The sequence below is a fragment of the Parus major genome, chromosome 5, assembly GCF_001522545.3.
Source record: "Parus major isolate Abel chromosome 5, Parus_major1.1, whole genome shotgun sequence".
NCBI classification, from domain to species: Eukaryota; Metazoa; Chordata; class Aves; order Passeriformes; family Paridae; genus Parus; species Parus major.
The window spans coordinates 34040867-34068613 of record NC_031774.1 but is presented as its reverse complement, the minus strand read 5'-3'; positions in this window follow the sequence as shown (position 1 = coordinate 34068613).

Here is a 27747-nt window from a genome sequence, read left to right as displayed (position 1 = left end):
TATTGTGTGAATCTTTGATTCCATGTAAATAGATTGCATGAAGCTCTTATTTTTTGGATACATAATTTCTGATAATAACATCAGACAAGATATCTAGGAAACACTTTGTGATGTTTGGCCAAATAATTTAGAAAACCATTCTGTTTTAGTGAAGAGTTGTCTGCAGCTAAGTCCTAAAAGAGAAAAAGAAATAATTTAATATGTAAAGTGGAAAATTCCACCTCTCCTTAAATATGGTGATATAGAAATGTTAAAACATTTAATTTTTTCTTTATTGAACCATTGACTTTCATGTTACCCTCGGGGGAAAAAATGGTTTGTCTGATTTTTCTTAGTGAACTGACATCACAGTCAATTAATTCCTTCCAATACAGTTCCATCTTTCAATTTCTAACCTACTGTCAGTTCAGTCTTACTTGCAGCTCCCTAAACTAATGAAAGGGATTAAAAGCCATTTTTTTTTCTGTTGTTCTAGGCATTTATTTTTATTTCAAACAGATTTCACAAAACAAATATTACAAAATACTGACCTTAGCAAATCATGGGAAGACATCTAATGTTACAATAATCCAATTCATAATACTGACTTGCGTAGACAATACTGTATGCAATGGTAATGAATGATGAAGTGAAAGACCAAAAAAATCAGGTTTCACTGCTAAAAAGGTATTTATCTTCCATGTAAGTACCTTTTTGACCACACAGAGTTCCAGTATAAAGCCAAAGACACAGCTGATAAAGAGGAGGGAAAAGCACTGGCATTGCTGTGGTGAGTGCTTGTTACCAACCACCTTCTCAACATGATGCAAAGGATGAAGGCTGGCAGCCAGAGGACCTCTGCTGTTCATTTGTGCCTCATCTGCACAGGAGATTTCAACCATCCAGGCATCTACCAAGTCAACACAGTGTAGCACCAGGCAACCAGGAGGATTCTGTGCTGCATTGAGTGTTTCATAACTCTGAGAAGGGCCAGCCAGCCAAACTGGCTGGCTAGCATTCACCAGACAGACCTAACACTAAAAAAAACCTAACATTATGCTTATCCTCCTTAAATTAAAAATGGAAGAGTTAGAATTCCAGGGCTTCAGACTCATGCAAAATTGTAAAATATGTATTTCTACCCCTTTCAAACATGCTGCTACAGCCAAAATATATCAGAATGATATGAGTGTATCCAAGTTAGACCAAACTGATTTGCCTCAATGTTGAAATCACTTGTTCTGAAGAAAAGTGGAAAACAGTCATTATAATGTTCCTTGAAGGTCCTTTTGTAAGACTTTCTTTCCCATTTCTATTCCTTCTTATGCTGAGTAAGCATGGGATGGATGAATTTATGATTAAATTATTTTAAAAAAATCACCTGAGCCACTAAATTGATATTCATCAATGGATTGACATTCAGTTAGTGACTACTGAGAAGAGAGGTAAGACAGCGATGTCATTGTTGCCAGCATTTTCCCATATCTTCACAAAACCAAAATTCTCACAGAGAAAATGTGCATATTTGAAGAGACTTCTTTTCTACTCTTCAAAATAAAATATTTGTATGCACTAGGAATGTGAATAGGATGTTTGAGGCAATTTTTAACATTTTGGAGTTCTCAAGTCCATGGATTTTTATCATATGACAATTTTAATATGACACATTGTAAATTTTGTGTATGGTTATGAAAAACAGAATGTCGTCTATAAAGTCTTAGTTGCTGTTTTTATGGTCATATGCTTCAGTTATTTAATATTTTAGGAGATTCAACACACCAGTTGTCAACATATGGTCCAATATAAATTAAAACATTTCCCTCAATTTTGCATTATTTCATTACATGACAACCTAGCAATTTGAAACAGATAACATTAATGACAAAATATACCTTAATTTAAATGGAGCTTTGAGTACTCTTACTTCAGAAATTCTCTGTGTGATTTAGTATTCACTTAAAAATATATAACTGTCTAAATATCGGTAACTTAACCTCTGCCCATATGATTTGCAGAATACTTTCAATAAGTATCCCAAGATAAATAGCCTTTCATGGATATCTTTAAGACAAACATCTTTGTTCATTTGAGAGTAGTGCTTTGTTGCTGATTACAAATAAAGATGATAAAACTGGCAATAGATGAATGTACCAAGGAATGAAACCCATTCCTAGGAAAAGTTACATCCTCATGATTACCCTTGGAGTAATCCAAATCTTAATGGGAAGGAAGCCTACACATCCAGGCCCTGAAAATCTGAAAATGCTAACTCTGTAAGAACAAGGAACAAGTCTCAAGCTGGAGCCCATTGTAGACACACAGGGTTTTCTGCTACCTCTCCAAGAGCATATGGATCCACATGGCAGACAGCCTCACCAATGTAGTAACTCCCTCCTCCTGGCTCAAAGACTGGGGCAAGTGAAATAGAGCAAAATAGAATAATAACTTAAAAAACAAAAAAACCCAACCAACCAACCAAACAAAAAAACCTCCAAACAACCCCTTTTATTTTTTCTTCAAGGGAAAAGAAAGGAGAAAAAGTGCTTGTAAATATGATCCAAAGAGAAATAAAACAATCTGAATTGAGTTTCTGGCCTCTCTTCATATTTTTACTGTCCCAGGAATCATACAGTGATACAGTGGCTTCCACTTGAAAAGGGACTATTATATACCTCTGTTACATTCTATCATTGCATCTGATTCATTTCTACATCACAGGGAAAAGAGAAGGAGAAATTTGACTAGAAGCAGCTAAAATAGAACTTATTTTCAGCACTTTGCTATCCCCTTGATGTTCTCTCATTTTAGAACCATTTTCTCCAGTAGGAAACAAAAGCCTATTTTCATCTTCCCTTAAAACTAAACCAAACCAAATCAAACATGTGAATTAGCTGAGTGAAAATCAGCTAGGAAAAAATTTGCCCCGTAATTTTCTTTCTATGAAAGAGCACTGAATCTCCACTATGACAATATCAAACTTTAAGTGGATGATATCCAATTGGAATACAAATTTAGTAGAGACTCTGAACCAGACTGCTATATTGTTTTTGAACACGTTATATGGCAAAATTAATACAATTAAATTAATATCACAACTTTGTATATAAAACATCATCCTGCTTTTGGCTAGAATAAAGTTAATTTCTCCTTTCTGGTCTAGTGCTGTATTTTGGATTCAGTATGAAAATAATGGTGGCAACACACTGACATTTCAGTCAGACTTCTATCTCACAAGTCTCTTCTTTCTTGGTTTTTCTCCACATATTTAGCTTTTCTAGGATACCAGAATAAACTAAGTATCTTTTTTTCCACAATAAATTTGATCTGTTGTGAATCAATGAAAAAGGCTTTAAAGTCCTATTTACTCCTTTCTATGCTATGCCTACCTTATTTCCTTTGTAGCATTTGCCAGGAGAAGGATCTTGAACTCTCCTGGGACTACTTGTTAAAATTCTCCCAGCAATCTCAAGAAAGTTTTGGATGGAGTTTTTTATTTCTGACAGAGTCTGCTGTGAGTCTTGGATGAGCGAAGGACTGATAAATTGTACTGAAGAGCAAAACCTGAACCTGAAGGTTCATAATGACCTTCTTTGTCTTGGGGATTAACTGGATTGTAAATATGTCAGATATTTAGAATATATATCCTTCTGGGAAGAGAATCCTTGGTGTCTTCTAGCAACTCCATTCAGAGTATCACAGCTGAATATTTGCCATTTAAAAAAATAATTCTTAATAACTATGAATTTTATAAAAGTGAACTGCCTTCTGCTTTCTACCACCTATTTTAATGAACAATACATACTTTTTAAATTAATCAATTTTCTTTTAGTTCTTCATTTTCATGAATGATTTTTAAAGAGAAAGTTTTCAAAGTGCTTCACTGAGATTTGGATGAGTGTTCTGTATGCCTCTATTTTACCTAACTGGAGGGTTTATTTCTCTGCTTTTTAACAAAAAAAATTAAATTAATGTATTGTTTAAATTTTAAACATTGTATTTTCATTATAACATTTGATGTAGCCAACTATATTTCAGTCCTGTTTTCTGACAGGTATTTCCCACTTTGTAAACAATATTATCTTTCAGTTTATTGGTTTAGAGGCTAAACGAGTGGTTTGAGCAAATAAATTTACATAATTTGTTTTCCTCTATGATAAAAACTTAATATAAAAAAGGACCTTTTGGAGGAAGAAAAATTTTGTTATAAATTTTGCTTCCCTCTTTTCAGTTTCAAATGTTGTTTTAAATTGAAAAGAGTTGTATGTCTCTACAGGGACAGGTGTCTTGAGTTGGGTCATATGAACCCTGGATTCAAACAATCTGTACATATATAACATTTTCCTAAAGATTCTGTTATTGCCTTTTCATTGCTCTTAAAACAGAGTGTATCCTGGCAAGTGTTTTGTCTGCAACATCCATTCAGATGAAACATCAGGACATCGTACCCCTGCCATTTCTGTACCAGATGAAGACGTTTCACAGATGTCTGCTTGCATAATCTTCAAAGAAATTTTGCTGTGAAGTATGTTAGACCAGGATAAGAGTAAAGAGCTGATTTAGGGTCTCATTTCTGTGTCTCTTGGTAAATGCATCAGGGCTGGGTTTTGCTGTGCTTCAGCAAAGCCTCTTGTGCTGTGCCCATCCTGCTGGTTCATACCTTCGTCTATGAAACCTGTAAGGAGCATGGAAGAACTCTACAAAGTTTTAATCCTTAAGATTCCCAGCTGAATGAGATACAGAAATTATCAATTGCTTCAGGTCTGACATCGTAAAAATTAAAGTATATCATGTTTGCACTGAACTCTGTGTGGTTTTAGCAACGAGCTCACAACTTTAGTTCTATCACTGCAATTAATAAAAATGAATGACTTTATGACTCATTTTTCAAATAAGGATTTTGAGCAAATGATTACTTTATTTAGACTTTTTGGGCTAGATGTAAATGTTATTTCAAATTTCAGCCCTGTGTAGGAGATCTTTTTTGAAAGAAGAAACTTCCTGTTCTATCGCTTTTCAGGAACAGCGGAGGAAGGAGCGTAGTGGTTACTAATTGCTCATTACCTGGAGTATGCCTGATAAAGCTCAGACGGCAGACAATTCACTCAGTGCTTTACTCCTCTGTTGAAAGCCCTTTATGAACAAATAAAAGTTCCAAACTAGAACAAACACTGGCACAAAACCCCCTATAGCAAGCCATAAATAGGCAAAATGTGTCTTTAGAAATGCACACCCCAATTTCCAGTCAATACTTTCTTCCATTACACAGCTTATTTTGCTCTTTCTTTCACTTTCAGTATATGTCACATATAGAAACATAAGCATAAGCCCAGGGAAATATAAACAAGAGGAAGGAGAATGCCTTTTGTTAAGTTTATTAGTTGTACAGCTAAAACAGTTGCAGACTGGTGTTTTAATTTTTTCCAGAATAAACAAGGTTGCAATGCCTGCTACAAAATCCTCTGCAATCTGTCCAGAATCAAGAGAGAAAAGGGCAAACTATGAGTGGGGCAGTTTCATAACTCTTTTGGTTCTAAATGCCCAAAATTATATTTTAAAAACCTTGGAGGATTACATTGGCACAGTTTGAACATTATACAAGGAAATACACAGGAAAAATTTACTAAAATAAACTTATTTCTTGACTACTTCTAAACTCTATTTTGGTGTCAAATACTTCTTGTGTTAACCAGCAGTAATTTTATTTTGTGATGGCAAAGCAGATGACAGTCATAAGATCAAATTTGAAGGGAGATAAAATAATCTTCTGACTAATCACAAAGAGAAATATAATCTTAAAACCCCAACATGTTCAGTCTGGGTATGAAAGCCTATTTGAAACCCTTGGTATACTTTCATAATTGGATAGAGAAAAAATTAATTTCCTATGAACTTTTTAACAATATTATGAACTTGCCTCTCAAAAATATGTAGAAGTTTGATAAGGCTTTCCTTATACATATATTTTCAGAAATGTTAACTTATATCTCTGTATCTTTCCATGACTCTATCTAAGGCAGGGAGGAGGACATTATCTTTCAACAGCTTCTGTCTGAATAGTTTGTAGACATTAAAGGCTTTGACTCATATATATAGAATGAATTAATTTGAGACAGCTGAAACAGTTTCCATTCCTGCAGTCTGCCTTCCTATCTCCTGCCAGGCATATTAATGTAAAGTATATTAAAGTTAGTGGTGGTTTATGTTAGCATAACAGTCTGTAAACTACGATGGTTCATCATCAGCCATGCCTTTCACAGCCTGCTCAGACAGCCCTGCTGTGGGAGTGTAAATTTATGGCAGAGCAGAAGGATGGAGAAATGAAGAGCATAACCACTGCAGCTAGACAAATTTAATCCAATGCTATAAATGACTCAGCATCTGCAGCAAGAACAAAACTCCTCCTAAACTTCATTCTAACTGGCCTGTTCAGTTCAGCAAACACAAATGATACCCAGTTTAGTGGTTTTTTCCTGGACATAACAGGAAGAGCTGAATTCAGCATTATGGCAGTGCATGTCTTGTTCATGTTCTTGAACCTTACTTAGCTCTGTGTACTAATATTCTCATGATGTGTTTTTCTTTCTTTTTTTATATAACACTTGAATTTAATTTCATCTCCTTTCCAGAGACAAAACTTTGAGAAAAAGAAACTTCATAGACTGTTAACATAAACTTGAGACAAAATTAAAGGAGAAAGACAAACCAGTAACTAACATTATAATGAAAACAACTCAGTTTTCAGAGTACCTAGGAAAATACAGAAATACCTGGGTGCTATATTAAGGAGTGTCCCTTCCTGGGGACAAAGTTGAAATGCTGCTTTTAACAACTACAAGAATATACAATTTATTTAATCTCTTTTCTCAAAAGAACTTTGAAGATGTAAAAAAGCAAAAAGGATATTTATATATGCATAGGCATATAGAAAAATGGTTAAACAGTTTATTTTTTAGAACTTTTGAAGATAACTAATGGTGCATGAGAGATATTTGCCAAAATTAACATATCAGTATTTTTGAGTGATAAAACAGCACAGGCATCTCTAAATATTAACATATTTTAAGAAGAATCAAATGAAAAGAATATGATTTTTTTATCTTGTCAAGTCTAATGTAACTGTGACAAAACCCAAATCTATGTCCTACTGCTGTCACACAAATTTTGACAGCATTAACAAATATAGGCATGTAAGTAACTATATAATGTAACTGTTTCCCCACTGTAATAACTTTTAGAATACACGGTGTGATACTCATATGGAATGAAAAATTATTATTTTTGTTTTTGTTATTGTTATTGTTATTATTATTATCATCATAATCATCAACATTTTAATTATTATAATTTTAATAATTATGATTATTAATATAAGAAAAATTATAAACCTAAGAAGTAATGATGGTAGAATTAATGTCTTTTAGATAGATTTGACAAACTTGATTTCTGCCTTCAACTACAAGGAAAATATAAGATTTTTCTTCTTTGAAAATAAAAAAAAAACTAGCTGCATTACTATTTATAATTTTATTTTATTTATTTTATTCAAATAGCTATGTGGTTAAGAACAAATAACTTACAAAAAAAATCTGATTTGTCTTATTTAAGAGGTGAAAATAAATCTAATATTTGTTATCTAAAACCAAAGTCCACATTTTTATATATCTGTCCATTTCCAGGGAAAACAAAAGCTCTAGAGACCTACTAATTAAATACATATCCATGTAAACAAGATATTATTAGACCACCACTACGCAAATAGAAAATATATTTTCTTAAATCTCCTGACAGGATTATCATGACTGTATGGATTGTTACTTTGTTTAATGACGTTATTTCGAAGCTATAAGCAAAAAATAGCTAAGGCTCACTGTTCTCGCACAGCAGAGTCTGGGGACATGGAGATCCTCTTCAGACATAGTCTAGTGATTTGTGTGCTTATTCCCTGATAGTTAAGATTAGATTCACACTGAATACTTCCTTTCAAACTTTCATGGCAATGTAGAAGCACCATATGGGTTTTATAGAGGAGAAAACTAATCACATATCCTGCTGAAAAGATGCACCAGGTCTGCTGGAGGAATTTCCTGACTCAGCCAGCCAGCCTGCAACTGCACATCTCCACCCACACAAGCCAGTTTTCCCTCAGATCTGCCAGGTGACTTGTACAGGAACCCTTTGACTTACCTCAGTTGAAAATGGCACTGTCTAACAAGCTGGGTTTTGCTGTTCGTTTTGACAGGAAGATATAATTGAGCATTTTCTGAACAGTTTACTAGGTAGATTGGAGGTGATGAAAACCTCCCAGCTGACACTGTGACAAGCACTGAGGAATCTTTCACTGACACAGCTGCAGTGAAAAGAGGGCATCTGATCAAACCTTGAGTTTAAGAAAAATGGGCCACACCAAACAAAACCACTATTGCCTTATTTTTTACAGAAGAAAACCAACCTCCATTCAGTACTAGATAAAGATATGTAAAAATCTGATAAAATGAAGTTTGCAAGCATAAGTTAGGAGTTTAGGATTTCACCTCAGTAGCTGCAGATTCATAAGGTTTTAAAGCTGGAAGACACCATAATGTCATCCAGTCTGCTGTTCTGTAGAAAATATATCTTGACATAACAGTTATTAACTGAGGGAAACAATTCTGCAAAATTCAGATAGCATTTGGAAAGCTGGATTGCACACTGTTGAAAATGATCACTTGGTTTTATGAGATGTCTGGGAAACAGGCAAGTGAAAAACTTACTATTTAAATTATTTTTTCTTTTCAATAAGGATTGACTATAACAAGGTTAAATATATTCTGAATTTTCACATTTCTTCAAAAGTCTGCTTTCACAGAAAGTCAAAAAATGTGCAAACTTTTGCACTGTTCATATATAAAAAAGTTTTCAACTGTTCTGGTGACATTTCATCATCAAAACAGAGAGGTTATTGTTGAATATTAACCTGCTTAATTGTGTACATTTTAGCTCTTATACCACATAGGATATGTGAAGCATCCTGCTGTTCCTAGACCTCCATGATACTGTGCACAATACGAAAGGTTAATGACTCTAGAATTTCCTGGCAAATGCAGATTGAAACAGTCCTTTAATACAGTGCTCATGCAGGTTTTTTTGTGTGAAAGATGATGTTGTGGGAATTGGGTCTGAGTAGAGGAATTAACGTTCCTTAGTGTTGTAGGAAATGACAGGAAAGTGTTTGAGATGATGGAAAAACTGGGTAGAGAGTCATTTTTTTGTACAGAGCACACCACCTGTACTATGACAAACTCTCCTGGGTCCCTATTTCTCATTGTAGATTGAATATCTGGGTTTGAACAACTACCTTACATTTTTTTCCACTTCACTTGATTACAGCATGACTGATCAAAACAGTGCAGAAAATAAGTAGCCCGTCATCAACTTCAAGCTTTTGATAAAGACTGATTTTTATTTTTTTTTATTGGCTTTGGATGTAAACCTGACTTTAGCAAAACAAATTTAACAAGTGGAAAAGTGGAGTAGACTAGCCACTGTTTTCAGTTCCTGAAATCAGTGTAGAGGCCTAGACGTATGCAAGCTGTTCTGTCTGAAGCATATGGCCTGGTGTGCCGCTTTTACACATCCAGCATATTTTGCATTTTTTCCAACATGACATATGGGTTGTGTTTCAATTTTATTTTAAAGCCTTGTAGTTCTAAGGAAATCTCTGCATCTTCTATCACCTACAACTGGGAATGGGAGATGGGGTGAGCCAGATGAATTAGAAATTCCTGTGGCTCCTGGAAAACCAAGATTATTGTGCCACCAACAATGGGCAGTGTCCTGCAAGTGTGAATGTAACTGAGGGCTGAATGTTGCCTTCACACAGGGTCTGCCACTGCAAGTATCCTTTGACCTTGATGTTCAGAGGTGCCCAGTAGCTCAAGTGAAATGATCTCCAGGTTCTTCAAAAGATGAATATTGTACCATGAACACAAATAATCTGAGTCTGAACTCATAAATATTGTCAGATACTGCTGGTATGTCAGATATCTACCCCAGTGTCTGTTCCCAGTTTCACAATGTTCCTAGGATATGACTGATCTTTATGACCCATATACTGTGAATCTGAATAATAAGGTAACAAAATTACCTAATTCATAATGAAAATGCATATAAAAATATAAACAATGGATCACCTATGGCATTGCCACAATTTTATATGAAATGTTACTGAAATCTAGCTTTGCTGTGGCCTAAGCAGTGCCTACGGAGTCAATCAAAGCTGCTTTGTTTAAATAAAAAAATTAATTCCTCTAAAACCAGAATTCAACAAAATAAAACCAATTTCAGGTTATCATAGTCAAGTAAAACATCTCAAAGGAGTATGTACATCTTTGAAGAGAAGGAAAACACTGAATATGGTTCATGCAATGAACTTTGGTGATAGAAGTCCCTTTTGAAGTTGAGCATAATTCTAGTTTTGGTATGAAAGTGTAATTCAGTCTTTTTAAAATCATTCATATAGAACTCACCTTTCAGGTTCACAAAGTCCACCAAAGTTAGTAGAGCATTTCTGCCTCTACCTGAAAAACATGGTTTTCAATATGCATTCTGCTTATATTACTGATAAAAATGTGTTTGAGAGAAAGAAAAAGCTGATAGAACTACAGGTCTTTTTATATACCACAGTGTTGCTTCTGATCAGTTACACAATGGAAAAGAGCTAAGAAATGATTTGCCCAAGTCTTATGTGTCATGACATTGCACAAGAAAGTCTGCTCTTCACTTTTTTAATGAGCTGACTTCAGCCAGAGCAAGTACACTTGAACCATTTTTACAGGTGTAAATTGGCCAAAGGAAGACTACTTCCCACAAAGCAGGAGTTGTTCTTGGAAAGTACATCTGCTGTTACAATATCTTAAATAATATTTGCTGTCTGTCTACTGGTCCATATGGATAAATAATCAGTATCACTTAAAATTGCAAATCCCTTTAGATGTTTGACAGGATTTTTGAATCTTGTAGAACTGGAGGGTTGTATGGATCGGGGGCAGGGAGACACATCCCTTCCCTCTCAGTGCACTTGTTCAGCCCTTCACTATCTGCATGTCGTGTCTCTGTTCTCATCAGGCACTTTGTGGACCCATGATGCCAGGACATCCTCCCTGAATGTCATAAAGGCATGTTTTGCCAGAAGGGAGTGAGCTCAGGAATACAGTTTTGCTGTATAGTAACCTGGAATTTTAAAAACCCCTGAGAAGTCCCTAGAGAATGCAGCACTGAACAGAATTCATTCAGGTATTTCTTCATACATCAACCTTCAGACTAAAACCTAACCCCTACACTGCTTCAGCACATCACTGTGAGAAATTTTAAAAGAAATCCATAAAATAGTTAAAAATAAGACTGTAGGCCTTAAGAAAAAAGCCAAGCCAGAATCTTCTGTCACTTTTGAGCTTTACCACTCATTTGAAAGTCTACTGTTCTAGAAAAAAAAAATAAAAATCCATTAATTTTTTTTTATTTCAGAACAGTTTTGATGTTTGTTATCAACAAAATTGAAATTGTGAAAATTTCACTTTTTGCAGTATGATGAAAACTAAAGAAGTGCTATGGTGTCATATTCTGTGTTGGCATCAAGATGTTGGAGGGCCTTTCTGAGAGCTGGCAAGCATACCAAAGACAGCTCACCCCTGCCCACTTTCTTATTCATGTTTCCTGCCTCCATGAAAGGCCATTTTCGAAGTTAAGCTCTGGGAGAGATTTACCCCAGATTTTACATAAATATTCTTATGTCCTAAATGTATCAAAGCATGGAAAAAAACCCTGTGTTTTCATTCTGTGTGAAATTCTTGGTAGTTTGTAACTCAGAGGTGTGTTCAGATAACACAGTATTCCAGATAACACAGAGGCAAAAGACTCGGGAGTTTTGAAGAGAAAAACTGAACTCCTGTAAAATATCTGAGAAAAGTAGGACAAAAAAAAAAGTTAAAAAAAAAAAAGTAATGGCATAGTGAGTTAGTGAAAGTACCAGTTCTAAACCATTCATCCTTAAAATTATATTTATCCATCCTACACTGTTAAAATGTCTGCAGATCTGAATTCTCATGCTATAATAGCTCAGCTAAGCATTTCACATGTTTCTATTTGAAACTGTCAGCTGATTCCTGTATCTTCTCTACCTTAATGTTCTCTTTATTATTTTTTTCAAGCACTTGTGTTTCTGCTGCTGTAGTTCAGCAGCTCAAATATAGAATAAGCCTTAGAACCATGAAATAGAGTTAGAAACTTTATTTTCATAGAAAAAAATTGCAAGAATTGTCAGAAAATTTCACTTTTACTTAGGACAACAGCTCTAAACAAACTTCAAATTATCCAAAGTGGGCCAGAAAATAAAACACCAGAAATGGGTAAGTATTCGTAAAAAGACAAGTTTTATTTCTCAAAATATAGGCTATTAAATTTTTTTCTAGCATTTTTAAAGCTGTGAAACTTTTATTTTTTATATAGCACTCAAGATTTTCCTCAACAGAATGTAACCAGCTAAAAGCAGAGGGGCAAAAAAGGAGAAAAATTTCATTATTCAAGTCAAATGAACATTGAGTTCACGTATGATGTAAAGATATAAAATTCGTAATTTAATCTTATTTTGTTGAATGACTCATATCCTTACCCAGAAATTTCTGTTTCAGTTTCACCTCAACAGATTTTAACTTTTTCAGTTTTTATTCCAGCCACAATTCAAAACACTGTAATTGCAAGATGTGATTCCCCAATTTGTCATCTTCAGTATACCTCTCTGGGAAAATAATATTTTTTTACACCAGATAACATAAATACTTGGTATTTGAGAGCAAACACAACACTACATGCTTATTTCACATTTATTCCAGGTTTTTAAAAATGTTTGTAAATGATTCCATATTTTCTGAGGATTTCTGATTGAAAAGCAAGGAAGAATTACTTTTCAGTGCATTGAATACTTTATCTGGAAGATGTATTCACTCCCTGGCTTAAGATAAAACACTGGTAAGTATTACTTCACCTCCAAACATGATCAATTGCAGTGTGAGTAAGGAATTCAGCCTCTGCCAGGCTCAAACTCAGTGATTTTGTTGACTTTTAATAGTAAAGTAGTCATGGCATGGGAAAATGACAAAAACCCTGTGTCTTGCAAAGAAGGAGGCAGAAAGACACAAATGAATTGTGAGACAGGTGTTTCCTGTTACAGTAGGGCTAACACTGTAATTGTTATGAATGTGACTAATTTCACATCAATAAATAAACAGTGAAAATGGATAACACTTATGTTTTGTTGGAGCCATCTGGTGCAGCCATAAAATAAAGACAAAATCCAAGAGGACAAGAAAGCATCAGTTTTGTTTCTTAGAATCTTTATATGGGATTTTAAATTGAATTTAAATCTGATGGACTTGCAGTTAGAATAGACACATGGGTTAATGTTCATGAGTTGTATGCACTGATGACTCTTTTTTTGTTGGCCTCCAAAATTCAGGCAGAGATTTCCACAAGTGCTGAGATACTGCTGTCTTGTATAACATGGAAATTATCTCCTGCTTGCCTTGCAGAAGTGGAAGTAAAGAAGAATGGTGTTAAAATTTCTAACTGTAGGAAAAAAGTCATAACACTCATGGGAAAATATACCACCATTCACATGTAAGAAAGAGCTAAAGTGCTTTGTACAAAAAACATGAAACAAATAATTTTATTTTGTTTATTATTATATTTGCACTTTGAAGAGTACAAATGAGAAAACAAAAAATAGTAATAATGAGAAATTAATACAATTTTATATACAAATCATTCAAACAGAGATTTGTCCATACTAAATTTTATGTAAGGAAGGAGGAGCTATTTATTTATTGTACAGAAAATATTGAAACTGTTTGAAATAAAGCCTTATTTAAGACTAGACTGTACCTCTTTTGCTAGGTCATAGTAATACCTAGCAGAGAAACAACCGAGTGCTCAGCTGTCTACTGTTGGCACCATCTGGTCTTGACTCCAGGCCCTTCTTTCTCCTGTCCCAGATAAAAATTTTGTCTTGTAGAACAGCATCAACAAGAAAAATTAAATGCAGTTTACAGGGAAAATCTTGACACAGTTATTAGGTATCTCTATTAGTTGGCCTGAATCAGACAAAATATAAATTAAAGCCACGATTTACTATGTAACAAAGGTTGCTTACTGTCTTTAACCATTGATTCCACTCTTCACCCAAACAAGATTCCAAACCTGAACAATCCCCACTGTTTCCCTCCTCAGGCAACTGCAGGAATAAAACATCTGTCTTAGTATTTCCTTCCTGGTTCTTTTGGCAATGTCTTGCTTCCCTGCGCTACCCACGGTTGGCAGTTTGGGCACTGAGAGCATTGGACAGCTGTTTTCAATTCCTTCTCTTGGCACCATACACTGAATCTATACTCATAAATTAAACATTCCCAGGACCATTGTCACCACTGGGGCCAGCTGGAACAGAGCACCTCACATCCACTACTGCACTCTTTCCCCTCCAACAGGGGTGACATCATCCAAACTAATAGGACTAGTCCTTGGTCTATTGTAACTCCCAACTGTGCCTGGTAATTGTCTGGGAGAGTCAGAGCTGACCCAGAGCCAGAACTGCACCAGAGACTTTTTAATAAGATGATTATGTTTCAAAGGTCCAGCATGTTCCTTTCATGGTTCTAGCATGAATGCAGTAATATTATTCTTTGCCAGAAATAAATTTGAATTGCAAAGAAAGACTTTCTTTGCCCTGTGTAAGTATGTTCAGCATTACAACAGTCTAGCAGGAGTTAGACTGTAAACGTAGTGTTACCCAAATCCAGTCTTTATCAAGTTATTCAAGAGAGAAATTTCTATTTAAGCAAGTCTGGCAAAGTCACAAGAAATTGAAAACAAGGTCCTATGTGTGCTTGTATGTGTGCTTGTTTAAATTGGCATGCCATTAATTGGTATCCTATATTTGTAAGTTCACATGTTAAAAACTTTCCTGAAAGGCTCCATTTTCAAGCAAACTTTACACTTCCATTTTTGCACCTGCATCTTAAATTATGAGTGCATATCTGAATATTTGTGACTGTGATGAGATCATTGTGAAAATTATGTAGTAGAGACTTATAAGTACTAAATTTTGGTATATTTTTCTCCCTTCAAGATCGAGAGTTTCTGTGATTCATTAGTTTCAGCTAGCTGTGCAATTTCACAGCTTGTGCACAAAAATGGAAAATATTAATTAGCAATTTTCTCATTGTTTGTTTAAGAAAAAGCATTAAAAACTACTTGGAATAGGTTCCCATAATTCCCTGTATTTACTCCAATGTGTAGAGGAAAATTGCTGGTAGTGTTAGGAAGTATTGAAAATATTAAATATAGATATCTAGCCTTAGGGAGTGTAAATTAGCATGTTTTTAATTGATTGCAATATTCAGGGAAACATTCCTCAAAGAAAATTAATTTTAGAGCAGCATACTTTGACAAGCACATGTGCCAATTTAAAAACCTGTGATCAACTTTAAATAGGTTTTAAAGACAACAAAGAACTGTTTCTAATACTATAAGGAATGAGTCCTGTCTTCTGAGCAGGTTTTCTGTGGGATTGATTCAAACAGTATATAGAAATCACCCTAACCTTTCAACCTTTTAAAATAGAGTTCTGAGGGGCATATTTCACTCTCAGTTATATTGGTGTGAATAGAATAATTCCTTTGAAGATAGCAGAGTTACTTCTAATTCTGGCAATGTAATTGAGAACAGAACTGAACATACAAATCCCTGGTCTGAAAGAAAATGTCAATTGGCTTAAAACTGGGAACATTAAGGGACTGCTTGCTAGGCAGGCTAATCAGTGGCACCCCAAGCACTGAGTGGAATTTTCAAATGTTTGTTAATATTATGTTGTTTTTTCATTCTCTCTACCTTTTCTATTCAGAAGTCTCTTCTTTAATTGACACAGGTGGATTTCCATTCATTTTTGCATGTTTATGATAATCTTGCATATAGAGCATAGAGATGGGATGATATGAATGGGTAAACTGATGCTTGGTGCAGCTGCTAACTAATATTGCTCTTATTTAATAAGAAAAGACATAAGAATTTCCTATAATTTATTCAGTAGCTCATAGAGACTGCTGTAGTTGTTAATTTTTTAAGGAGGTAGGACTTATAAATAGGTGTAGTGTGCATCTACTATAGCTTCAAGGAACTTTCCTGCACTCTGGACTTAGAGATGTGTGCTCCTGAAAATGCTGCTTTGCTTGCTGTTTCATGCTAAGAAAGGTCTCTTCCATCAGCTTTGTTGGCTTTTATGAATCTTAGCTGACCTTTATGAATCTCAGTTGCCTTGTATGTGGGAGAAGGGAGGTGCTGTCTCACACTGCTTGTCTTAATACTTGGCAATGTAAGGAATTCTATTTGCAGCCAACAAAGTTTAAATAAAATCAGAATCAGTGTTACATCCTGAAAAATGGAAGTATAAGCCCCAAAATTTTAACCTTTCCTTCTGTATCAGTCCTTGAAAACTGAGACATACAAGAGCAAATTGCCACAAGCACAGAAGAATCTCATGGCACAAGGTAGTCTCAATCTAATTTAAACAGAATCTCATTTTTCTAGCAGTGTGGTCTGAATGTTCAATCAAACTATGTGAAATGATTCAGATTTCTTCAATGTGCCTAAATGTGCTAAGTCTTTCTCAGTATGATTCCAAACCATGAGATTACTGTGTTTTCTGTTTGCAAGGTTGGAATAAATGGAGTTACACCATCAATGGTACTGAGTTCATTATGCCCATTTTCTAGAACAGCTGTACGAAGGATAAATCAATTAATAAAGTATTCTTTATCTGCATATCATAAAACTCCATTTCCAGTTTTCCCACAGAATAAACGAGGAGCAGCTAGAAGTTTATTTAAACATAAGTATCAAGAGCATAGGGCTAAATAAATGATATATAACAATTTTAGTACTAAAATTTGTCTACATTCTTAACTTCTTTCCTTCCTGTTTTCCAACAGCACCAATAAATAAAGGCATTCTATCAATTTGCTCAAAATGTAGGTATAATGTATTTGTTCAGAACTGACAATGTGACTGATAGCAAGACAAGAAAAGCCATCTTATTCCTCATGAATACTCAATCTTCACTTGATACTGTCTCACACAACTTTGCCTCTAAATTGGAGAGACAGACCACCAAGTGAACAAGTAATTGGCTGGATGGCTTCACTCAAGAGATGCTGCCAACAGCTGATATCTGAGCGGAGATCAATGATTGCTGTTCCTCAAGGAATGCTGGAACTGGGACCAGTTTAACATCTTCACTATTGGCAAAATGGACAATGGGATTGAATGCTCCCTCAGCAAGTTTGCTGATGATACCAAGCTGTATGGTGTGGTCAGCAAACTAGAAGGAAGGGATGCCATCTGGAGAGACCTTGTCAGACTTGACAGGACCTGTGTGAACCTCATGAACAGCAAGGCCATTGACAAGCATCTCCACCTGGCTCAGGGCAGTCCCATGCACAAATATAGACTGGCTGAAGAATGGATTGAGACGGGCCTTGCAGCAAAGGCTTGGGTTGTTGTTGCATGAGTACCTTGGCATGTCCCAGCCATGTGTGCTGGCAGCCAAGAGGCCAATTGTATCTTGGGCTGCACCAAAATTGGTGTGGCCAGTAGGTCAAGAGAGGTGACTCTCCCACTCTGTTCTCGCAAGACCCTACCCTAGAGTACTGTGTCCAGCTCTGGATTTGATGGGGACATGTTGGAGTGAGTCCAGATGAGGGCCACAAAAATGATCTGAGGGCTGGAGCTCCTCTTCTATGAAGGCCAGACAGAAATTCGTTGTTGTTCAGCCTGGAGAAGAAAAGGCTTGAAGGGATGCTTATCACAGCCTTCCAGTGCCTAAAAGTGGCTTACAAGAAAGCTGGGGAGGGACTTTTTACAAGGGCCTGTAGTGATAGGACAAGGAATAGCAGCTTTAAAATGAAAGTGGATATATTTGTAAAAGCCATTAGGAAGAAATTTTTTACTGTGAGGGTGGTGAGGCACTGGAACAAGTTACCCAGATAAGCTGTGTGTGTCCCATGCCTGGAAACGTTCAAGGCCAAGTTGAATGGGGCTCTGAGAAGCCTGGTTTAGTGAAATGTATCCCTGCCCATGGCAGAGAGGTTGGAACTAGGTGATCTTTAAGATCCCTTCCAACTGAAACCATTCTATGAATTTATGATGGTTCATACATCTAAAGGAAACAGGATAAACTGAAAAGTGAAAGGGAATGCATCATTGGCTCAAGCAATCAAGGGAAGAATAGGAAAGGCCAGAGCAGAATGAAGAGCTGCAATAAAGTCCTTGGAAAGTTGGACTTGTTATTCCTCGCTGACACTGGACCAGAGGTTCACCCATGATAAGCGAGGAAGAATGACAGCAACTATATTGGTTGTTTGGGCTGTTAAAGATGTTGCAAAACTAGTCCCAGATTCCAGCAGCATCAAATAAGAAATCTGCTCCTTTGGGCTCTTGTTTATTTTGCCTTCGTAGATCTAAATTAGAGCAGTTATTTTTTGTTGTGATTTGGTCTGTTTTGGACCTTTGTTAAGTACTTTACTAAGTCTTGCACGTGTACATAAATGGTATATTTTGTGATAAACAGATGTGACTTTCATCTGCTGGATGGTAACAAATAATTTCCAAATTAGAATCTACACTTATGGAGTGGTTTGTGATTGACAAATATTATGTTCCATTACATTTCACAGGTCCTTGAAAAAATGATATAGTTGCACAACTTCTGGATTCAAAATTAAACATATATTTAAATTAAACATATATTTAAATGGTTTTGATATGCACAACCCGAGTAAAAGACTGTAAAAGCACACACATCTAATTCAAAGCCACACAACTTGTTACTGATATACCTGAAAGAAGGATTCCTTCTTGTTGACCAGATATCAGTTTATTTGCTCTTTTAATCCAAGTAAAACAAAGCTTTGTTTCTTCCAACCAAACCATTCTATGATTCTTGAAAATTCTGCAGAAAATAAATCAAAATGTTTGAGTTGAAGGGAAAAAAATTAAGACAATTTCTAAATGTTTGCAGTTAATTTCTCACTACTCATCTTGATATAGTCAATAGTCTAGTCAACTAGAATTACAATTTTATATGTTTCCTTTTTTCATTCAGATGGATTAAAGCCAGTTTAGTAAGATAAGTACGTATTAAAAGACATCTTGACCTTGTTGTTCCTGAAAGCTTCATTTAATGAAAAGTACCGACAGTCTTTTCTGATTAATATATCCTTATAATAAATACTACATAAATTACATTCTGAGTTACAAAAGAACAATTTCTTTCCTCATTTGAAATTCAGAAAACACACAGATTATGCTTTCAGGTGGCAAAAGCTCCAGGGTTTCCTGGCTGTCTTTTGTGTTATACAGTCTTGTAGAGTGCTAAGGGCTGACAGATGCTTATCAAACATTCATGTAAACACTGCTATCAAAGCTGTGTTTTCTGGTACTGGCTCCATACGAAAGGGTCAGCATGAAACTTAATTAGAAGAAGGACAAAGCTGGAAATGTCATGGCACCAGTCTTTGCTGTATTAGAGAACTCACATAGTGTTCTCTCTAGGACAGAACAATAGCATTAGATAAAAAGCAAAAGATACAGAAATCAAAGATTAAGAATGGAATTTTGTAAAGTGGTTGCATTTTAGAACACGTGATCAAAACACAATTTCCTCCAAGCTAATTATATACCTTTTTTTTCCAAAATATTACCAAACGAGTTTAGATGAAAAGTCCCAACCTTTGCACGCCAATGCCGGACCTTAGACATTTGCCTCATACTTAATATTCTTACATTAATTATTATTGACAGTAATTCCTAAGTAATATTTTCATGTGTTTGACAAAATATATGGAATAAAGGGTAATGAAAGAGAACATTCTTTTGACACTGAATTCACATTTAGAGCTTATTGAGACACTTACTGTTAGAACAACAAAAGGACTCATGCACTGCAGAGGTAACTATTGTCATATTCACTATCAGCACAAACTGTAGTGCCACTCAAGGAACAAGATCTGCTAATTAGGGTCAAACAAAAACAACTAACCTCTAAGATTTAAAGAGGCTGAGCAGTCTGCTGGGAAGCCAGACATCTGAGGTCATCTAGGAAAAGCATTTGTCTTGCTACCAACAAAGTCCAAGATGTTAATTTCCTTCTGTGTAGAAAACTTATCAATTATAGACTTTACATATGAAACAAGAAATATTATGAGAAAATAGTTGAGTGCATAGGAATATCATATAAAATATTCTCATGATCCTAGAAGCACTGGCATCTTCTATTCCATAAATATATACCTCAGTCTTCGGGTTTCATATCTTTGTAGCTAAAGTAATTCTGAAGTTAATTGGAATCATCATTAATAATTAGACTAACTAGGAAGTGAATGGGAACAAACAACCAGAGTTCATTCAAAGTAACATGCATTTTTGATATTGATACCTGAACTCCTTTCTTATGTAACTCTTAAAATTGTTTTTATCAGTTTTTGAGAGAAGGTAGAGCTCAGAGTTAATATTTGAAAGGAAATATAGTAGAGGAAGTAGCACTGACTGCATTTTGATTTTATCCTTTTAATTTCTTCCTTAAAAACAAATAGGCTATTCACTACCTCTGTTTGTTTTGATGTTTTAAGTCTTGCATGATTATATTCTTCAACTAAAAATTTATGAAGGTACACCCATATCAGTTATGTTACTCAAACTGATCAGAGGGTTCTGGAGCTACAGTTCTATCAATACTTATGTAAATGCAAAACAACTTGTAATTTTCTACTTAGTATTCAAAAAGAAGAGAGATTGTATCTCAGTGTGATGATCAGAAGCAAATAAATTGAAGCTGAATGTCACCTAAAGACTAAAAAATGACACATATAAAAAATGCCTGTTCCATTTTGATGCAACATCAACGTGAAAAATTGTTGCTGTGGCAGCAGATATGCAGTGAAAAAGCCATGAAGAACAGATCATAAGACAAATGACCTGCTTCAAAAGCATTGACCCCCAACACTTTGACCATCTGACATCTTTGTTTTTTGTTTTCTTTTATTTTTAATTAATGTTTATTTTCCTTTTAATAAAGTGGTGAAAATCTGGGGGTGATATTTTGAGTTGTGTTGCCTATATATGAAAACAGCACCTATGTATGTAAACATGTGTCAGTACCAACACATCAAGAGGACTTCAAAGATGAACAAGTTTGCAGTTAGTCTTTTTGCTTCTACTTCATAATAGCATTTAAACAACTTCTATTCTCCCAAAAGGTGGAAATGTTGTAAGTCACAGAAGAGTGGCTCTCAGCAGCAGCAGTAGGGAATACAACTATAGCTCTGTATTTTTTCAAGGACTGCTGTGCATCACATCCAGCACATCCACTTTCATGTTGTTGCCTGGCTGTCTGCCATCCACTGCTACATCTTCTACAGGAACACAAATCCGGCTTTACAAGCACCTATAATAGTCTTCTTAATCCTTCTCAGTCTGAAAAACTGAAGCCAAGAAGAGAAAATAACTAACTAGCCATGCAAATAATGCTTTAGACAATGTCCTAATATAATACAGCACCTAGAAAACAAGTGAGCCTTGCTGCTGCAATCATGGTGCTTTTAAAGAGGGAAAGACATCAGTGCTGACCTCATAGCTGAGCTGATGGCTGAAAAAAAATATATTTTCTGTAGACAGTGCAATTAATAAATATAAATGTATTGACTATATCAACTTAGTGATATTGAGTTGAAAATACTGCACTGCAGTTAACTGCAAACATTTGGAGATAAAAAAGGTCAACTTGCAAATTGAAATATCTTCTAAAATTATATTATTTATATATGCAGAAACACATCTAAATGGAAAGATGAGTATTGGTGAAAGAGGACATTCAAAACAACACATATAATCAGAGTAATTGTATGTAGAAAAGTTGTGAAAGAAAACATGTGAAGAAGGAATGTATTGTTTAGTTTACCACTGTGCCAAGGTTTATATTTTCAGAGGGTAGGATAAATGTATCTGTAATGAAGGATGAAGGTATAACACTATTTCAATAGTAGAAAATCCCAAAAACCCAACAAGCTCCTCCACCCCCCCAACTTTTCTGACTATGTAAAATTGATTCCGACACAAAGGATATCATTATAGCCTCAATATCTGTCAGCCGTCCTCTCCTGTGGATACAACATTCATGGGATGGCTATGCATAATTTATACATAAGCTAGAACATTGATCTATGAGTCAAACAAAAAATCGCTACTGAATGATGCGTACATGCAGAAAAGAAGAAAAAATAGAGTTGCAAATATAAAAACCAATAAGAATACTTCTTTTTTCTACTCCTTACCCTTCTCAACTTCCTTGTTTTTCTGCTCTTCATAACAGTGATTTAACTGTGAAAGAATAATATCAAATAAAATTAGTTATTGTGCAATCGTGTTTATTTAAATTTAATTTTTTTATTGAAAAGCACATTTTGTATTCCAGGAACTACAACATAAGTTTCTTGGAAATTGTTAAATTATTCTTTAGATATGCAGATATTCACTAAACCTTACAAAAATAAATCAAATTGAGTTAAGAGATAATCTAATTGATTCTTAGATTAATATAATGTCATAGATGTGCACACGGTGGACAATGTCTCTTCTGTATAAATTTCCCATTAATCTTAGATACTTTCTAAGTTCTTCAGAACAGATTCTGGGGTGTTATTGAAACTTACAGCTATAAAAAAATATTATGAGAGTCTAGAGAAGAAAGATGGAAACAATTATTAAGAAACATGAAGGAATGGGGGCTGTTTAATCTAAAGAAAGAGTTAAGGAGGGATCTAATGAGGTATGTTCTTAATTTTAGAAGCTGAGAGAACTCAGTGGATTACTCCTAGTAAAATAATGTCTGACTCTGTGTCATCATGATTTCTGAATACTTTGCAACAGAACATATTATTATGAATATTCAAATAGTTGTCAAGGATAGCTGGACATTAGTTTCTCAAAAAAAAAATAAAATCCTCAGTGTCTTATCTTTTGCTTTCTCTCACCAGATGAAATAAACTTCAAATAAATTTCAACTGAAGCTGACATGTGATCATCCCAATAGGTGGTACTGCTTGGAATGAAAAACAGAAGAGAGAAAATATGTGTAATAATATGCAATTCCTAGTGTCTAAAACCAATCTACTTAATAATATTATGTATTTCTGTAGTGATTTTATTCCTAGTTTTGGTCATCTTCAGCAAATGAGACAAGCAGCAGAATAGCATTCCTAATTAACAAAACCTGAATGTTTCCTCCTTTCTGACTAGGTCTTGTGCCAAGTTGAAATCAACCAAATTCTCACCTTAGTCCCATGATTTATGATTCGTCAATCAGCCCTACTCAAGATCCTAGTGAGGGACAGTTATTAAAAAGCCAATCCTTGATTTTATCCTGACCCTTTCTGCTGATCTTGCAAGAAAAAATTTGCAAATACAGATGATTTTAGTGAACAGTTCTTTTCAAAGAGATGAGATCTGAAGCTGCCAGCTCTGTTTCTACAGCTGACCACAGTGTGAGTAGACAGCAGGTCCTGTCCCTTTTGTAAGCTTATGAGGACCTGGTTTGGTAACCTAGATGAAACAAACTGGTTACTCAAGGATTGGGTTTGACATTTCATTTGGCCCTGAGCAGAATGAGCACAATAAAAGAAACATTTTAATTATACTTTCAGCTTTTTTTGCATGGTCTTTTTCACACTGAAAGCAAAGAAGCTGTCATGGTCCATTTAACATAGTCCATTGTTGTTTCGTCATCTACTGATGAGATTTATGCATAAAAGTGGCAAATCTTTTCAATGTCATTGTATGTGAATCATTTACAGAGAAGTCTAAACATAAACAAATATAGGTGACAACTTACAAGAGGACATTTTGCTGTACTCATCATGCATTAAAGTGCACCTTTGATAATGGCTTGTGCAAAGTGGCATGGTTTTGCATGAACTGAGCAAATATATATGCTGACATTAGTAAAACTGCTGCACTGCTTTGCTTCTCTCCATACAGATAATTCCAAAAAGCAATTTTCTCATAATTTTTTTCTTGTAGATTAGCATCTCATTACACATATACATTGTATTGATTACAAGTGCAGCTGTTTTCTATATGTGTATCACATTTAACCTCCAAAGAGTCTACTGTTTTAATGGAATTAACTTAGAGAGGAATATATTAATTTTTCAAGCAAGACAATGCTGTTAAAGAAACAGCATCTTTAATTAAAAAGCTTACATCAGAAGAGTGACTGTGTGAAGTCAATGCTTCCTTGTGATGCTGGAAACAGCCACAACTGATCTTTTTCTTTTTTAATAGCAGTGTTCATTTATCCCACTGAGAGAGGCAAATGAGTTCCACCCAGCTACTGAAGAGTTTTAGAATTATATTGAAGATCCTCAAAACAGAAGTTACCTTTGTTCTGTGTATGTATAAAAAAAGGCCTGATCAAAAGCACAGGGAACCAGTGGGAGCCTTTCCTACTGTGTATCCTATGGCCCTTGTCTTAAAACATGAGGTTTATTGCCATCTTCTCAGTCATAAGGTTTCTTTTTGTATAACTGTGCAGTGTTCTGCATAGCTAGTGCTTTTCTTGTGGTTACTAGGAAAAAAATTCCAGATTGGTTAAGGACAATTTTTCTGATATTGTGCATATTCCTGTTAACATATTGTGTGACATGGATTTTAAAATTTCTGTTATAACTAACCTTCATTTTTTTTGAACCAGAGTTCCAACCATCCTTGACACTGTGATTTTTTTTTCAAGACTAAATTTCAAAGCTGTTCTGAAATTTTGACATGAATTTTGATAAGCCAAGGAAATTGAAAAATGGGGGAGCAGTGAGTGAGAGGAAGCAGACCAACATTTTTGCCTTGGCATATGACACACCAGAATAGTTCAAAAAGTTTTGATGAACATAGTCCTTGAAGGACATTAAGAAAAACCCTACAAAGTCTGGAAATGAATGCAAATGCTTCTCAAACAAAAAGAAGTTTGCAAAGTGACTTAATTGCAATAAGCAATCAATTGTAGTATAAGCAGTCATATGAGCTACTCCCTTGTAAACAGCTATTAAACCTTGTGCAGAAATGAAGACTAAGAACCAGTTACTGGAAGCTGAAACCAGAGAAGTTAAAAGCATATTAGGCAGATCTGTAGGATTTTTTAAGAGGGAGAATGAAAAACCACTGGAGCAAGCTCCCAAGAAGTGTCAGCTTCTTCTGCTTTTGCTAAATTCCTGGTTAAACCTGGTTCTGTTTCTAGCAAGTATAGTTTATTCAAAAAGTGATGATGATTTAGTCAAACTTTTGTCATTGAGTTCAATGTAGACATAGGATGAAATGTAGTGAGACAGATTTAATGGTGTTTTCTACATTTAAGGTCTATTAAACTGAACAGCTAGACCTACTTTGGAATATATGGTATAATTTAAAAAACACTACTGTACATTTTATTTTAACCATCCTGTAAATTTCTTTACATATTCATATTCGTTTCTCAGTGAGGACTGTTAGACAGCTTTCAAGTAAATATGTTATTGAGAAAAAAAAGTTATTTTAAGTTGTAGATATCACCACCAAGTTGAAGAAAAGCCTCCTTTGATGAGCTACTTCAAAGCTGTATGTTTGGGGATTTTGATGATAAGGAAAACTTGTTTATATAAACCAGATATTAAGGACACACAGTATATATTGAGAATGTCAGTTTTCTTGCCCAGAAAAACCAGACATTTGAATAATCAGTCAATATTTTTTGGCCCAGCGTGTAAAGCTCTGGAATAACTTACAGAGAGGAAACTTTTATGACAGCCAGCGATCTGTCAACAGGTTACCAGGGTAACCTTTGTGCAAGCATTCATAACACTCTGTGCTTAATTTCAGCCTATTCATTTACTGTTGTTATTTCTTTCCTTATCTTCCTATAAGAGAGATGTGCAGAGCTTTAAAGCTAAGCCCTAGAAATAAAATAAAATGAAATGTTACAAGAAATAAACCCACATCGTTTATTATTTAATTATTGATTCTTGTCAGCTTTGTCTTACCTTCTAGGTTTGATAGTTTCTAAGTGCAAAACTTAAACTGCCATCAAAGAACTACCACTGGCATCCTCTCTACCCTACAAGGTACAAAGCTACTAAAGATACTCCTTTTCCCATGTAATAATAGCATTATACAGCAAATATAATTACAACTTGTGATTACTTATTTATTTGAAAAGAGCGTGGACATTTCAACCCAACTGTTCACAATCTTTTTCCTGGTATGGGTCATAACAGTGTAAAACTTGACATTAAAGCATAATCATCAACATCTGCCTCTGTCAATGAATTACTGGATCTAGTTAATTACCTGGCATCAATATATTTGAAGCAAATTGATTGTTTTTATCTTATCAAATATGTATGCAGTCATTACCACACAAAGCCAGGCTTTGCACATGTCAAAAAAAATCTGCTATGCATTTGAATATGTGCCATCATGACTGCCACACTGAAATATTTCTTTCAGAGCATTTTAAATGAAACATTTTTCTTTCAGTTTTATGGTGTTAGCTAGTTGTTTTACATTGATGATGATGGGCTATATCAGCATCTCAGCAGCTTCCTCCATGCAATCTGGTTCATTTTAATGTAATGTTTATGAAATGGGCTTATATTTCATTTCTGCTCTCTGAATATTATTCTATTTAGGTCTGGCTATACCATTCTTCAATGGCATCTGCAAAGGAACTTAATATGATCTAGCTTGACCTGTATTGTGGAGCTTCTTTTATCCTGCAGGAATGTAATTATTTAAAAAAGACTATCCAGTAATTTGTGACTGGAGACCATCATGCACTTTTCTAAAAGCCTTGCACAGCTGAGAGAAATTTATAATGTATTTATGGAGAAATGTTACAGTTAGGCTGACTACATTGAAAGAGAGTGCTCTTGCCTTTCAACTAAGGAGAAAGCTTTGCAGGTTTTGACCTGCAGCAAGACTGTCCCTCTGACATTCACTGCTCTCAGAACCATGAACTAAAAAGCTTCCCTTTCAGTAGGTTTTTCTTTTCACTTTATTTCTTTTAGGTCTTTGGATGACACCTAGGAGATGAAAACTATCTGCACTTGAGTAGGGAGTGTCATATTTTCTTTAAGAAATTACTATAATGCAGGAAAGTGAAACAGCTGATGTGATAAGTGTTTTCCACCTTTAGTTAGTGTGACCATTCTGAGATACAGTAATGACTATTTCAGCTGTACCTTACAATTTTCTCAGCTCTGTAAAAACATTAATATGTTTAGAAATGTACTTCAAATGAAAAATAAGTTATTAGGGTGTTGTACTCATCCAGGAAGCAAAGCCAGAGAAACCAGAAAACTATCTATCAGATTTGGGCCCCAGGATTGATGATCTTGGATGATAAGACAGGGAAGAGAGGAAGGGGTCCTGGATTGTTGGGGGCTGCCTCTGGTCTGGTGGTGACTGGTGGTGTAGCTGCCCAGCAGAGGAGGCTGTGATGCTGCACGACATCAGGTGGCTCATCCCATGGGACAACCAGTGTTTATTCCATCGTTGGTTTTAGGAAGGAATCTCTGTATGGTTGTACAGAGTACGTGTCTTGAGAGCAGTTAGGTATATATGCTGACATAGATAAATTGCTTGGAGTATATATGTTTGAAACCTAAC